At 41.0% G+C, this 15,460-nt stretch overlaps 1 pseudogene; it reads left to right on the plus strand.

The window, feature by feature from the left end:
• The first annotated feature begins 209 nt into the window (after positions 1–209).
• LOC115189677 (major histocompatibility complex class I-related gene protein-like) lies at positions 210–5,305 on the plus strand (annotated as a pseudogene).
• The last annotated feature ends 10,155 nt before the right edge of the window (positions 5,306–15,460 follow it).

Raw genomic sequence — 15,460 nt, forward strand, 5'->3', positions numbered from 1 at the left:
AGAGAGAGAGACAGAGAGGGAGGTCCTTTGCTGTTGTTCTGGGATTGATTTGCACTTACGTTCATCTCTAGGAGAGAACGCGTCTCCTTCCTGAGTGGTATGATGGCTGCATGGTCCCATGGTGTTTATACTTGCGTACTATTGTTTGTACGAATGAACATGGTACCTACCTTTTGAAATTGCTCCCAAGGATGAACCAGACTTGTGGAGGTCTACAATTTTTTCCCTGAGGTCTTGGCTGATTTCTTTTGATTTTCCCATGATGTCTTGACTTGTCAAGACTCGCCCTCTCAGGTTCCCCTTGAACCTGTGTAAGTGAAAGAGAAAGTCCGACAGACACTTCTTGCTACGCAGTTGGCTAAGTGAAAGAGAACGTCTGACAGACACTTGCTACGCAGTTTAAATTGAAGGGAAAGTCTTCTTATGACACGAGGCTATACTATCACAATCATGGGCAAACTGTCTGTCTTTTTGTTTGTTCTTTCGTTTTACCCCATTGTCAATGCAGGTAAGGGTTTAACTTTCTACCTTATTTAATGATTTATTATGCCATAAAATGTCAAATGTCCATAAATGTGTACAGAGTTGGGGAGTAGTCGACGGGCTATACTGATATCACTTATTATTGATATCTAGGCTACATGGCACATTGATGATGTGAATCACACTGCTGTTATTACACATGGATTTAGTTTTCTTTCATCTCTGAGAGAAATTGACATGTTGACAGACAATATAGTTTTTCGCCATGTGCACCAGTAAATATTTCACATTATCTTTCACTGGAATATTCTCAATAGATTGGTAATTTGAGATACACAAGGACATTTATTTAAGTTAAGTTCCAGAAGCAGAAGAGAATGATTTGATAATATTAAGTGCAACAGTAACTTGATCCTTGTCTTTTAGAAATAGAGTTGTATCATCTGCTAACTGATATATATATATATATATATATATATATACTTTTTCCAAATATTGAAATACCTTTTAATTTAAGGTTATTTAAAATGCTAATATATAGTAATTCTACAACTAAAAGCAATAGGAAAGCTGAAATAGGGCAACCCTGGCGTGCACTACGGTGAATATGAAATACTTTAGATGTGTTACGATTAATCGGGGCTGCAGGTAGCCTAGTGGTTAGAGCGTTGTACTTGTAACCGAAAGGTTGCAAGATTGAATCCCCGAGCTGACATGGTAAAAATCTGTCGTTCTGCCCCTGAACAAGGCAGTTCCTAGGCTGTCATTGAAAATAAGAATTTGTTCTTAACTGACTTGCCTAGTAAAATAAAGGTTAAAAAAATAATCATAATAGAACCATTAATATCTTTATAAAACATATTGATAACAGAGACAAAGCTAGTCCCGAAACCTAAAGTGTACAACAATGTATTAGGAACTTGTGTTCTATTGTAGCAAATGATTTACAACAGTGGAGGAATAAAATAATAGCCTTGTAGTCAACTGAATCAGCGTAATCAATCATGTCTAAACTAATGTTACAGCTGATGTGGCGACCTTTTCATCAAATCCAGTTTTGGGTTGCAATTTATAAAGGGTGGTTTAGGGCCCATTTAACGTTTATTAGAATATGCTAAATTATCAATTTAAAATCTGTATTTAATAATGTAATAGGTCTCCTATTATCTATGAAAGGGGATCTTTTCTCAGGGTTCTGGTATTAAGGAGATAACCCCTTGTTTCTATGGTAGTAGTAGTTAGTACTCTCACCAATTAGCCAGGCATTCTTGGAACATGTTAGATACTGGTTCCTCTACACGTTTCCCAAAGTGTAAATAGAATTCCACAGAAAGATCGACTGTTCCAGGTGCTTGCCCTTCTTCATATATTTAAGAGCATCTCTAATCTCTACTATAGAACACTCATCTTCATATATGGACTTGAACTCATCAGAAATTATTGGAACATGTTTCATAAATGTTCACATTCAATTCCATTAAAACTAGATTTATACAGATTTTCATAGAAAGAATACACAGTTGGAGATGATTTTAGGGTTATTACACAAGGTATTGTCATTATTTAAGGCAGAAAGAGATTTTCTCTCATAGTTCCTTTTTTCAAGAGCAAAGACATAGCTTGTTTTTCTCTCCCTCCTTAACCCATTGTCTCTAGATCTAATCCCTTTAATTAAATCAATGTACATTTGTTCTATTCTAGACGTATTCAAATGTGTTTCTTCCTTTGCTGAAGGGTATCCATTTCTAAAAGAACATTCAATTTATTCATAAGCTCATCTCCTTTCAGACATGTTTGCTTCTATAGTTCCTTACTGTGTGTAATAGTGAGCTTATCATCCTTTGAACTTTTTCCCTTTACCTTCTTACTTTGTTAAAGACTGGGTCATTAAGGAGTGAATTAAGTTTCCAGTATCCTCGAATGCCACTGGATTTTTCAGAACATTCTAACTTGAATAATACACTGCTCAAAAAAATAAAGGGAACACTTAAACAACACAATGTAACTCCAAGTCAATCACACTTCTGTGAAATCAAACTGTCCACTTAGGAAGCAACACTGATTGACAATAAATTTCACATGCTGATGTGCAAATGGAATAGACAACAGGTGGAAATTATAGCAATTAGCAAGACACCCCCAATAAAGGAGTGGTTCTGCAGGTGGTGACCACAGACCACTTCTCAGTTCCTATGCTTCCTGGCTGATGTTTTGGTCACTTTTGAATGCTGGCGGTGCTTTCACTCTAGTGGTAGCATGAGACGGAGTCTACAACCCACACAAGTGGCTCAGGTAGTGCAGCTCATCCAGGATGGCACATCAATGCGAGCTGTGGCAAGAAGGTTTGCTGTGTCTGTCAGCGTAGTGTCCAGAGTATGGAGGCGCTACCAGGAGACAGGCCAGTACATCAGGAGACGTGGAGGAGGCCGTAGGAGGGCAACAACCCAGCAGCAGGACCGCTACCTCCGCCTTTGTGCAAGGAGGAGCAGGAGGAGCACTGCCATAGCCCCTGCAAAATGACCTCCAGCAGGCCACAAATGTGCATGTTGTCTGCTCAAACGGTCAGAAACAGACTCCATGAGGGGTGTGAGGGCCCGACGTCCACATGTGGGGGTTGTGCTTACAGCCTGTAGTGTGGTTTCCACTTTAATTTTGAGTGTGACTCCAAATCCAGACCTCCATGGGTTATAAATTGGATTTCCATTGATTATTTTTGTGTGTTTTTTGTCAGCACATTCACTATGTAAATAAAAAAAGTATTTAATAAGATTATTTCATTCATTCAGATCTAGGATGTGTTTATTTTAGTGTTCCCTTTATTTTTTGAGCAGTATATAATATAAAAAAGAGAGAAGAGAGAAAGAGAGAAGAGAGCAGAGGAGAGAGAGAGAGTGAGAAAGAGAGAGAGAGAGAGAGAGACAGAGAGAGGAGGGTCCTTTGCTGTTGTTCTGGGATTGATTTGCACTTACGTTCATCTGCTAGGAGAGAACGCGTCTCCTTCCTGAGTGGTATGATGGCTGCATGGTCCCATGGTGTTTATACTTGCGTACTATTGTTTGTACGAATGAACATGGTACCTACCTTTTGAAATTGCTCCCAAGGATGAACCAGACTTGTGGAGGTCTACAATTTTTTTCCCTGAGGTCTTGGCTGATTTCTTTTGATTTTCCCATGATGTCTTGACTTGTCAAGACTCGCCCTCTCAGGTTCCCCTTGAACCTGTGTAAGTGAAAGAGGAAAGTCCGACAGACACTTCTTGCTACGCAGGTGGCTAAGTGAAAGAGAACGTCTGACAGACACTGCTACGCAGTTTAAATTGAAGGGAAAGTCTTCTTATGACACGAGGCTATACTATCACAATCATGGCAAACTGTCTGTCTTTTTGTTTGTTTCTTTCGTTTTACCCCATTGTCAATGCAGGTAAGGGTTTAACTTTCTACCTTATTTAATGATTTATTATGCCATAAAATGTCAAATGTCCATAATAGTGGTACAGAGTTGGGGAGTAGTCGACGGGCTATACTGATATCACTTATTATTGATATCTAGGCTACATGGCACATTGATGATGTGAAATCACACTGCTTGCTCCTTTATTTATTTGTGCTTTACGGATTGTGAAGGGAAAGGGCATATCTAGTCAGTTGCACAACTGAATGCATTCAGCTGAAAATGTTTTTTCCGCATTCCGATTTGTGAACAGCCATCCACAACAACCGCACCTCTGTGATTCAGAAGGGTAATCAATATTTCCATATTATCTTAAAAAATGTGGTATATATTCACTCCTATCTCCCAGGTTCAGGATCACATTCTCTGTGGGCACTTGCAACATATATAAGCGGAGAGACACCCTTTCCCTGAGTTTACGGTTGTGTTAATGTTGGATGACGTTCAAGTGACTTACTATGAACTCCAACGATAAACAGTATGTCTACAGGGGCCAAAATATCAAAGAGAAAACCGAGGATGATGAAGCAAAGGATGAAGCTCATATAATATGGAGATATCTACCACAGCATGAAGACCGATCATTGAACTAAAGCACCACTTTAATCTCACAGAAGGTGTTCAAGTTCAGCAAAGATGGACTGGCTGTGAGATGATGGACAATGGTGAACCGGGCTTGGCCATGTTTAAGAACATTTTCAATGGCATTTCTGAAGAGTACGCGATGTATTATAACACGACACATGTTACATACAATGCTGGTAAAATACTTCTAGGATGGGATTGGAAAATGCAAGCATACAACATAAACAAATTTGAGAATTATTACCTTCCCATTTGCATCAAACACCTGAAGACTCTCCTGAAGAGAGAGAAGAACATTGTGATGCGTAAAGTTCCTCCAAGACTCAGGTTGATAAAGAAAGAGGTTTCTGGAGGGTTTCAGGTGAGCTGCCTGGCGTTTGGTTCTACCCCCGCCACATCAAACCTGACCCTGCTGAGAGACGGCCAGCCAGTGGCAGAACAGGAGCTGACAGGGGGGGAGGTGCTGCCTAGTGGAGATGGGACCTACCAGCTGAGGAAGAGTCTGGAGGTCAGTACTGAGGAGCTAAAGAAGAGACACAACTACACCTGTACTGCCTCTCACCTCAGTCTGGACAACAAGCTGGATGTCAGTTGGGAGTCTGGGGCAGAGAGAGTTCACCTGTCCACCCTCTCAGTTCTACTGATGATGCTGCTGATTCTTATTCTATTGGTCATATTCATTTGTGTCAAAAGGAGGTGGAGTAACACTGCCTCCCAGATGAAACTTGCCAACTTTGATGCAAAAGTGTCAGAGGAAATGAACCTGTCTTCAGATTCTGAGACCTAATAAATGTTTGGACACGGATGCAGTTTTGTTAATTCAGCTCAATTCACAATGAAAATATGACTGCCAGAGCACCTATCAGAGTAGACTCAAAATGTGCAAAAGATTCTGTTATTGTCGGTCAGTCTTCCCTTCCTCTCAATAAAGGACTGTAAATGAATTAGTTTGGGGAGGCTGTTGACAATAACAAATATCTGGGCATAGTCCAGATCTGCATTTATATATTGTATATGCTGGTTTGGCATCTGCTCATTAACAAAGATAATCTGGTAGTTATTTCTGTTATATAATCTGTAATTTCTAATCATGACTATTCATTAAATTCAGAATGCGCTCTATATCTGTGCTGTATAAGCTGATAGTCAGTATCTTAACCAGAAGGATAATCATGTGATCATGTGTATGAGGTCTGTTATTACTGGAATGTCTTCACAGTGTCTGTCACGTCCTGACCCTAGTAAGATGTCATTTTCTATAGTAGAGTAGGGCAGGGCGTGACAGGGGGTGTTTTTGGTTGTCCTATGTTTTCTATAGGAGAACCAAATGTTTAAGTTCTAGTTTTCTATTTCTATGTTGGGATTGTTTGGGGGTTGATCTCTAATTGGAGGCAGCTGATCCTCGTTGCCTCTGATTAGAGATCATATTTAAGTAGGGGTTTTTCTCTTCCTGTTTTGTGTGTGATTATATATTTTGTGAGTGTGTTTGTTCCTCCTGTGTCACAGTTTGTTGTTTTTTCCCTTAAGTTTACTTTGTTATTTGCATTCAGTTTCACGATGTAATAAATATGTGGAACGAAACCGACGCTGCATTTTGGTCCGCTCCTTCAAACAGCTGTGACAGTGTCTCTGTATTGTATGTAGTGTATGTTCATCCTTACTGCACAATAGACCTTTATTACAGACAATAAAATGCAGCCTAATTGATTAATGCCTACATTTTCACTTCAAGTCTGGAATACAAAAAAAAACATGATTTTCAATATAAGATCTAGATCTTTTATTTTAGGATGAACACTGACTGGTATATCAAAAGGCTGCTAAGCCAATGTCTCCAATCCACATTTTGAAAAAAGTATCCTTCCACGTTACCTGCTTCCTAATGAAACCAGCTAGGTTTGAACTGAGGTCTCCTGCACACCACAATACTGTGTTAGCCCTCTGAGCTAAATCCTACAACCCCTGACAACATTCCTAAACTTGCTGTCTTGCTGCTATTTTAGATATAAAACAAACATCTATTTCTAATCTACATTTCATTACTGACATAAAGGGCACGTGCACAAAGGTTGTGCTCCAAATGGCACCCTATACCCTATATAGTGTGCCATGGGCCCTGGTTTAAAGTAGTCCACTATGTAGGAATAGGGTGCCATTTGGGATGTAGCCATATTTACTGGCTTAAGTCAATTAAGTTCCCCAGGTCTGCACACTCCAGTGTTTTACCATTAAAATCCTAAGGAAGAAAAAAAGCTTAATTGCATTTGTCTTGGAGACTGATACCTCATAAAGAGTAAATGCCATTTCTCAGTCTGAAATGAATCAGTTAGTGCTGCCTACCCTTTTTCCAAATAAAGTATTGTTCATTGTGAAACTTGCCTGGTTGTCGTTCATACTTCCTGAAATTGCACTGAGGCACAAAATAACCAAAAATATCCATATCTGACACACACAGGCACACAGTCACACACACAAGCAGGGACAGACAGACTTGGAGGTTGGGGGGCCCTCAGAAAGCATGCGATCACAAAAAGTGTATGAAATTAGCTTTAAATTGCAAAATGTTATTTTAGCCTCATGACAAAATGTGTAGAATAGCATTAAAAAACTGTTCACTTTTCTTTCTGCACCATGGCAAAATGTGTTGAAATTTAGGAAGTTAGCTGATTCCTCTCCCCATCTGTCTTTTGACAATTATTTATATACAATTATATATCCTGACACAATTTGGCTCCACATGTGACCTCAGTCTGGAATCTCAAATCAGATTTGTTTTGCTCTGAAGTATTTGCACATGACCTGCCTGTAACGCCTGTCAAATGGAGTAGACCAAGGCGCAGCGTGGTTAGTGCTCATCATTAATTTATTATACTGAGAACACAAACAGAGAAACAAAAGATGACAGCCAAACAGTTCTGTCAGGTAAGATATACTAAACAAAATTCAAAAGGCACTTGCACATCTGAGCAATCTTTTTACAGGTGCATGGCAACAGTTGAAACAGGATGAAGGAAAAAGGAAACCGCACACTGCTCTTGATAGTATCACTGATATTTAATAAGCGTACGTATCGGTCTAACGGCCTTCGTCAGAGCTTTGGTGAATTTTCTGAAAACAGCACCTCTATATAGACCTAGCCCCACCCACATCCGTTCCACACATGGAAAGGGGTTGGAGACAAAGGAAAAATAAATAAGTGCTACCAAACATAACAATATGCATTTCACAAACACCACAAAAGTGTATAAATAAGACGCATTGAATATGTCATAAAACCACAATGAGGACATAGCAAGTTTTCATTAATCATTGGGTACATCATACGAAAAACATCAGAGCAATCTTAAATAGACACATAATTCATGTTCAATTCACAACATAACATACATAGGCATTTCATCATTAAGTCCTTTGGGAAATAATGTCTGGAGGGTGAAAATCCAAAACATTCTCTTTTGCTCAGAGTATTATTAATATCACCTCCCCTGTCTGATATCTTGACCTTCTCTATGCCACAAAATCTAATGGTAGAAATGTCATGTTTTAGGTCATTAAAATGTACTGCGACTGGATAATCCCTGTGGTTTCGCCTGATTGAACTTTTATGTTCACTAATTCTCTGTTTGAGAGAGCGGGAGGTTTTACAGAGCCCACATGGACATTTAATAATGTAAATAACATGGGTGGTGGAACACGTAATGATATCATTTATTTGGAACCGTTTACCTGTGTGAGGGTGGCAGAAATATTCACACTTCATCATATTGTTGCACTGTGCGCATCCTCTGCATTTATAGCTACCATTTGGTAGAGGGCGTAAATGAGCCTGGCTGATTTTCTTTCGTGGCTGGCAGTTGGCATGAACCAATTTATCGCGTAAATTGTGACATTTAAGTCATTTAGCAGACGCTTTTATCCAGAGCGACTTACAAATTGGTGCATTCACCTTATGATATCCAGTGGAACAACCACTTTACAATAGTGCATCTAAATATTTTTTTTTTGGGGGGGGGTTAGAAGGATTACTTTATCCTATCCCAGGTATTCCTTAAAGAGGTGGGGTTTCAGGTGTCTCCGGAAGGTGGTGATTGACTCCGCTGTCCTGGCGTCGTGAGGGAGCTTGTTCCACCATTGGGGTGCCAGAGCAGCGAACAGTTTTGACTGGGCTGAGCGGGAACTGTGCTTCCTCAGAGGTAGGGAGGCGAGCAGGCCAGAGGTGGATGAACGCAGTGCCCTTGTTTGGGTGTAGGGCCTGATCAGAGCCTGAAGGTACGGAGGTGCCGTTCCCCTCACAGCTCCGTAGGCAAGCACCATGGACTTGTAGCGGATGCGAGCTTCAACTGGAAGCCAGTGGAGAGAGCGGAGGAGCGGGGGTGACGTGAGAGAACTTGGGAAGGTTGAACACCAGACGGGCTGCAGCGTTCTGGATGAGTTAAAGGGGTTTAATGGCACAGGCAGGGAGCCCAGCCAACAGCGAGTTGCAGTAATCCAGACGGGAGATGACAAGTGCCTGGACTAGGACCTGCGCCGCTTCCTGTGTGAGGCAGGGTCGTACTCTGCGAATGTTGTAGAGCATGAACCTACAGGATCGGGTCACCACCTTGATGTTAGTGGAGAACGACAGGGTGTTGTCCAGGGTCACGCCAAGGTTCTTAGCACTCTGGGAGGAGGACACAAGGGAGTTGTCAACCGTGATGGTGAGATCATGGAACGGGCAGTCCTTCCCCGGGAGGAAGAGCAGCTCCGTCTTGCCGAGGTTCAGCTTGAGGTGGTGAGCCGTCATCCACACTGATATGTCTGCCAGACATGCAGAGATGCGATTCGCCACCTGGTTATCAGAAGGGGGAAAGGAGAAGATTAATTGTGTGTCGTCTGCGTAGCAATGATAGGAGAGACCATGTGAGGATATGACCGAGCCAAGTGACTTGGTGTATAGTGAGAATAGGAGAGGGCCTAGAACAGAGCCCTGGGGGACACCAGTGGTGAGAGCACGTGGTGCGGAGACAGATTCTCGCCACGCCACCTGGTAGGAGCGACCTGTCAGGTAGGACGCAATCCAAGCGTGGGCCGCGCCGGAGATGCCCAGCTCGGAGAGGGTGGAGAGGAGGATCTGATGGTTCACAGTATCAAAGGCAGCAGATAGGTCTAGAAGGATGAGAGCAGAGGAGAGAGAGTTAGCTTTAGCAGTGCGGAGAGCCTCCGTGACACAGAGAAGAGCAGTCTCAGTTGAATGCCCAGTCTTGAACCTGACTGATTAGGATCAAGAAGGTCATTCTGAGAGAGATAGCAGGAGAGCTGGCCAAGGACGGCACGTTCAAGAGTTTTGGAGAGAAAAGAAAGAAGGGATACTGGTCTGTAGTTGTTGATATCGGAGGGATCGAGTGTAGGTTTTTTCAGAAGGGGTGCAACTCTCGCTCTCTTGAAGACGGAAGGGACGTAGCCAGCGGTCAAGGATGAGTTGATGAGCGAGGTGAGGTAGGGGAGAAGGTCTCCGGAAATGGTCTGGAGAAGAGAGGAGGGGATAGGGTCAAGTGGGCAGGTTGTTGGGCGGCCGGCCGTCACGAGACGCAAGATTTCATCTGGAGAGAGTGGGGAGAAAGAGGTCAAAGCACAGGGTAGGGCAGTGTGAGCAGGACCAGCGGTGTCATTTCGGATCGGATGTCATCAGCCTTCTTTTCGAAATGGTTGAAAGTCATCCGCAGAGAGAGAGGAGGGGGGGGGGGAGGAGGATTCAGGAGGGAGGAGAAGGTTGCAAAGAGCTTCCTAGGGTTAGAGGCAGATGCTTGGAATTTAGAGTGGTAGAAAGTGGCTTTAGCAGCAGAGACAGAAGAGGAAAATGTAGAGAGGAGGGCGTGAAAGGATGCCAGGTCCGCAGGGAGGCGAGTTTTTCTCCATTTCCGCTCGGCTGCCCGGAGCGAGCGGAACCTCTCCTATACACAATAAGTGGTGGATTTTTTAATTCAGCCGGCAAAACTGGGTCCGATGATAAAATATGCCAGTGTTTCTTGACCACACCTCCCACTTTTCGCGAATTCAAAGTATATGTGGTTGTGAACATTACGGAGTGTTCTTTAGCTTTAGCCGGTCTTTTTTGTAACAATTCATCTCGTGTTTTTCCCAATGCCACAATGCTTCATCCACACATTGTGGCGAATAGCCTCTTCTTAGAAACCTAATGCGCGTCTCCGCTGCTTTTTCTAGATAATCATCTTGTAGGGTTATTTTTCGGTTTTATGCTTCTGCAGATATTGAATGTGCAACTATAATTATGGTTTATAATATATCAGAACTTAAACAGGACAGCATAATGGGTAGACAAAGAGAACATTGTGTAACAAGGTGTAGGCAGCTGACTTAGTGATAGGAGGTTGTGGAACCCATCACAAGGGGAGCATGTGAGGAACAGATAGAGTGGAGAAACAACTGTATAAGTAAATCACTGGAAATTGAGTGGTTGCTGACTCTTGAGTATACACTAAGAAGATAAGATCCAACGCCTGGCAACATGTGATGCGCCAGGAGGCTTGGACCAGCCTGTGCGCCTGCGATAGGCTGAGTAAGTCTAAACCACGCTCAGCCTCTACTCTGATAGGCCTGCTCTGAGCGGGAACTATCTCTGTCAGAGTATTAAAGAAGGACTTTGTGCTAAAACAGTGAGTTCTCTGTATACGCTGCGAGGTGGTGCAGTAGGCCCGTATATACGAACATCATATTTACCATTTGTACTATCATTCTATTTACTTAAAGATGAATTAAATAATCACTGCAAAACTAAGTTGCATGGTTTGTTTATATCCTAATACCAGATTTGATTGACGCAACCCAACAATCTGTGGAGTAGCATATACGGCGCAGTCTGAAAAATTGGCCTCTTGGAAGTCCTCTTTTTAATGGCTCAGGATGGAAGCTGTCCCCCTGTAATAGAGTATTTCTGTCCGTTTCTTTTCTATACAGAGTTGTAAACAGGGTTCCATTTGATTTCTCAATCCACATATCGAGGTAATGAACGCGTTGAGTGTCACTTTCAATAGTGAATTTGAGATTGGGATCCATGTCATTGAGTAGTGCCATAAAATCTGACAGCTCTTGTTCAGTTCCTTCCCATATGCAAAAAAATGTCGTCAATATATCGATACCACTTCAGGATTTTATTCAAAAATGGGTATTCATTTTTATTATTGACAAAACGTTCTTCAAATAGACCCACATAAAGGTTAGCATAGCTCGGAGCGAATGTGGAGCCCATCGATGTTCCATTCGTTTGGAGGTAGTATTCATCATCAAACCTAAATTAGTTATACTTCAAAACATATTCTGCCAGCTCTAGAATAAAGTTTGTTGGTGGATATTCATTAGTATCTCTGTCTCCCAAATAGTGTGGGAATGCTGGTATATAGACTCTCGACATCTAATGTGACCAGAATACAGTCTTCTGTTAAACCCGTTATTGGTGAGATCTTGTTTATGAAGTCTATAGAGTCTTTTACATAAGATGGCAATGCTTGCACATGAGTTTTAATAAAAGCGTCTACAAAGTTTGACAATGGCTCTAGCATTGAGCCTATTCCTGCAACCACTGGTCTGCCTGGATAATTGCCTTGTTGTGTTTTAGGTTTGTGTAATTTCGGTAAAATGTACAGGCATGGACGTATGGCACATTTACAGCAAAGATATTCATATTCAGGTTTTGAGATAAGGTGGTTGAATAGGGCTTGCTCCAGATTAGAGCATATATCCCTTTGGAACACCTGTGTGGGATCAACACTCAGTTTTCTATAGAAACGTTCATTACTGAGTTGTCTCTGAATTTCTTCTTTATATTTTTCATAGTCTAAAACAACCACAGTACAAGATATACTGAACAGAAATAAACCACCCACAAACCCAAAGGAAAAACAGGCTACCTAAGTATGGCTCCCAATCAGCAACAACGATGTACAGCTGTCCCTGATTGAGAGCCATACCAGGCCAAAACAAAGAAATACAAAACATAGAAAAAAGGACATAGAATGCCCACCCCAGTCACACCCTGGCCTAACCAAAATAGAGAATAAAACCCTCTCTATGGCCAGGGTGTGACACTGCCATTGCCATGACAACCACCCAAAAATGTAAAGGAACAATGACAGGAATTGAGCTTTGCATCTGTGTGCTACTACTGAGGCTACATCATGAACGTGCAAATCTGATATGGGTCACATGTAAAACTGAGTGTGAACAGTCAGAAAAAAAAGATTGGATATGGGGAAAAAACAGAACTGGGTTCTTCAGGTGGTTGTGTAAACATAGCCATCAAATAAAGGCTAGCTAAAGTGCAAAAATTCAGCATTTTGTCATGGCCCTCCATCAACCATGTGTCACTTCTAGGAAGATTTCAGCCCACTTAGTCCCAAAATGTCTCCCAATGTTTACCATCATTGTAAAGACTGAAGTTATTTTATTGCTTTGACAAAGTCAACTAGATACGAGAGAACATCTAATGTGATGGACCATATGACTGGACAGATACTATATAACATCTAATGTGATGGACCATATGACTGGACAGATACTATATAACATCTAATGTGATGGACCATATGACTGGACAGATACTATATAACATCTAATGTGATGGACCATATGACTGGACAGATACTATATAACATCTAATGTGATGGACCATATGACTGGACAGATACTATATAACATCTAATGTGATGAACCATATGACTGGACAGATACTATATAACATCTAATGTGATGGACCATATGACTGGACAGATACTATATAACATCTAATGTGATGGACCGTATGACTGGACAGATACTATATAACATCTAATGTGATGGACAGATACTATATAACATCTAATGTGATGGACCATATGACTGGACAGATACTATATAACATCTAATGTGATGGACCATATGACTGGACAGATACTATATAACATCTAATGTGATGGACCATATGACTGGACTGATACTATATAACATCTAATGTGATGGACCATGTGACTGGACAGATACTATATACCATCTAATGTGATGGACCATATGACTGGACAGATACTATATAACATCTAATGTGATGGACCATATGACTGGACAGATACTATATAACATCTAATGTGATGGACCATATGACTGGACAGATACTATATAACATCTAATGTGATGGACCATATGACTGGACTGGTATTATGGAACATCTAATGTGATGGACCATATGACTGGACAAATACTATAGATCTGTGCAAAAACATCTTTACATTTCATTATAATCAGGCACTGTGGATTAATTATGCATCACTCAGTTTATTAAACTCTTGTTAAATAATCACCTTTGTATAAAGCACATTGTTCAAGAAAAGTGTCAAGTGAAATTATACTGCCAGATTATAATTAAGAAATTAGGCCCGAGGGTGTGTGGTATAGTGCCAATATACCACAGCGAAGGGCTGTTTTTAAATCACGACGCAACGCGGAGTGCCTGGATACAGCCCTTAGTCGTGGTATATTGGTCATATACCACAAACCCCTGAGGTGCCTTATTACTATTATAAACTGGTTACCAACTTAATTAGAGCAGTAAAAATATATGTTCTGTCATACCTGTGGTATATGGTCTGATACCACAGCTGTCAGCCAATCAGCATTCAGGGCTCGAACCATCCAGTTTATAATGCATTTTACAGTACTTTTGCACAGATTTTAACTACAGTATTTTGCACCATAAAGATGTCAATCAGTAAATCAATAGGATGAAAATAAAACATAAAGTCACAGGAGGGTTTAAACATTGATCGTTTTTAGATGTCAGGTCCCAAACCACATAGTTATGGAACAGTATGGAATATGATACTGCTTCTGGCAACAATACTTCAGAATGATAAACAAGGCTTCTGCTGCAGTCAGAGAAGAGTTTCCCTGAGATTGAAACGGTTTATATGTTTTATTTATTTAACTAGGCAAGTCAGTTAAGAACAAATTCTTATTTTCAATGACGGCCTAGGAACAGTGGGTTAACTGCCTTGTTCAGGGGCAGAACGACAGATTTTTTACCTTGTCAGCTCAGGGATTCAATCTTGCAACCTTTCAGTTACTAGTCCAATGCTCTAACCACTAGGCTACCTGCTGCCCCATCTTGTCTTGGATCTGCATGGGGGTTGAAAAATCCTGATAACTTTCCCAAAGTTCCCAGGTTTTCCAGTAATCCAGGTTGGAAGATTTCCGGAATCAGGAGGGAATAGCTAGGAAAACCTGGGAATTAGTGGAATTTTGCAACCCTAACTTTGTTAGACTGTCTGTTTTCTACCACTCCACATCCTGATTAAATTACAATAAGGCACTACTTAGTTAGTTGTTGAAAAGTCTATTATTAAAGTCTAGGGTTGGAAAGTTATAGGAACTAAACATAAGCAAGACCTACAATATACTGTATTTGGTTGTACTTTTATATGAACAGCTGCTGTTTTTAATATGTGTATGGCAATATAATTCATACATCATTTATTGTCACCCTGCCATTTTAGAACAAAAGATGGCTACTGTAATATCCATCCAAAAGCACAAACAACCTAATCTAACTGGTTCAAAGTCCCCATTCCAAAGCACAAACAACCTAATCTAACTGGTTCAAAGTCCCCATTCCAAAGCACAAACAACCTAAACTAACTGGTTCAAAGTCCCCATTCAAAAGCACAAACAACCTAAACTAACTGGTTCAAAGTCCCCATTCCAAAGCACAAACAACCTAAACTAACTGGTTCAAAGTCCCCATTCCAAAGCACAATACCTAATGGTGGTTAATATTTAACCAGCTGTATTGGAAACTGATCTTTTCCACAAGTCTATTCAAGTCAAGAGTGGCCCCAAACCTTTCCCTTCCTTTTCCTATTTCATTGATTTAACGGCAATAGTCAGTCATTTTTTTGGCAAAGTGGTCCACATCTTACTT

Source organism: Salmo trutta, unplaced genomic scaffold (assembly GCF_901001165.1).
Source record: "Salmo trutta unplaced genomic scaffold, fSalTru1.1, whole genome shotgun sequence".
Lineage (NCBI taxonomy): Eukaryota > Metazoa > Chordata > Actinopteri > Salmoniformes > Salmonidae > Salmo > Salmo trutta.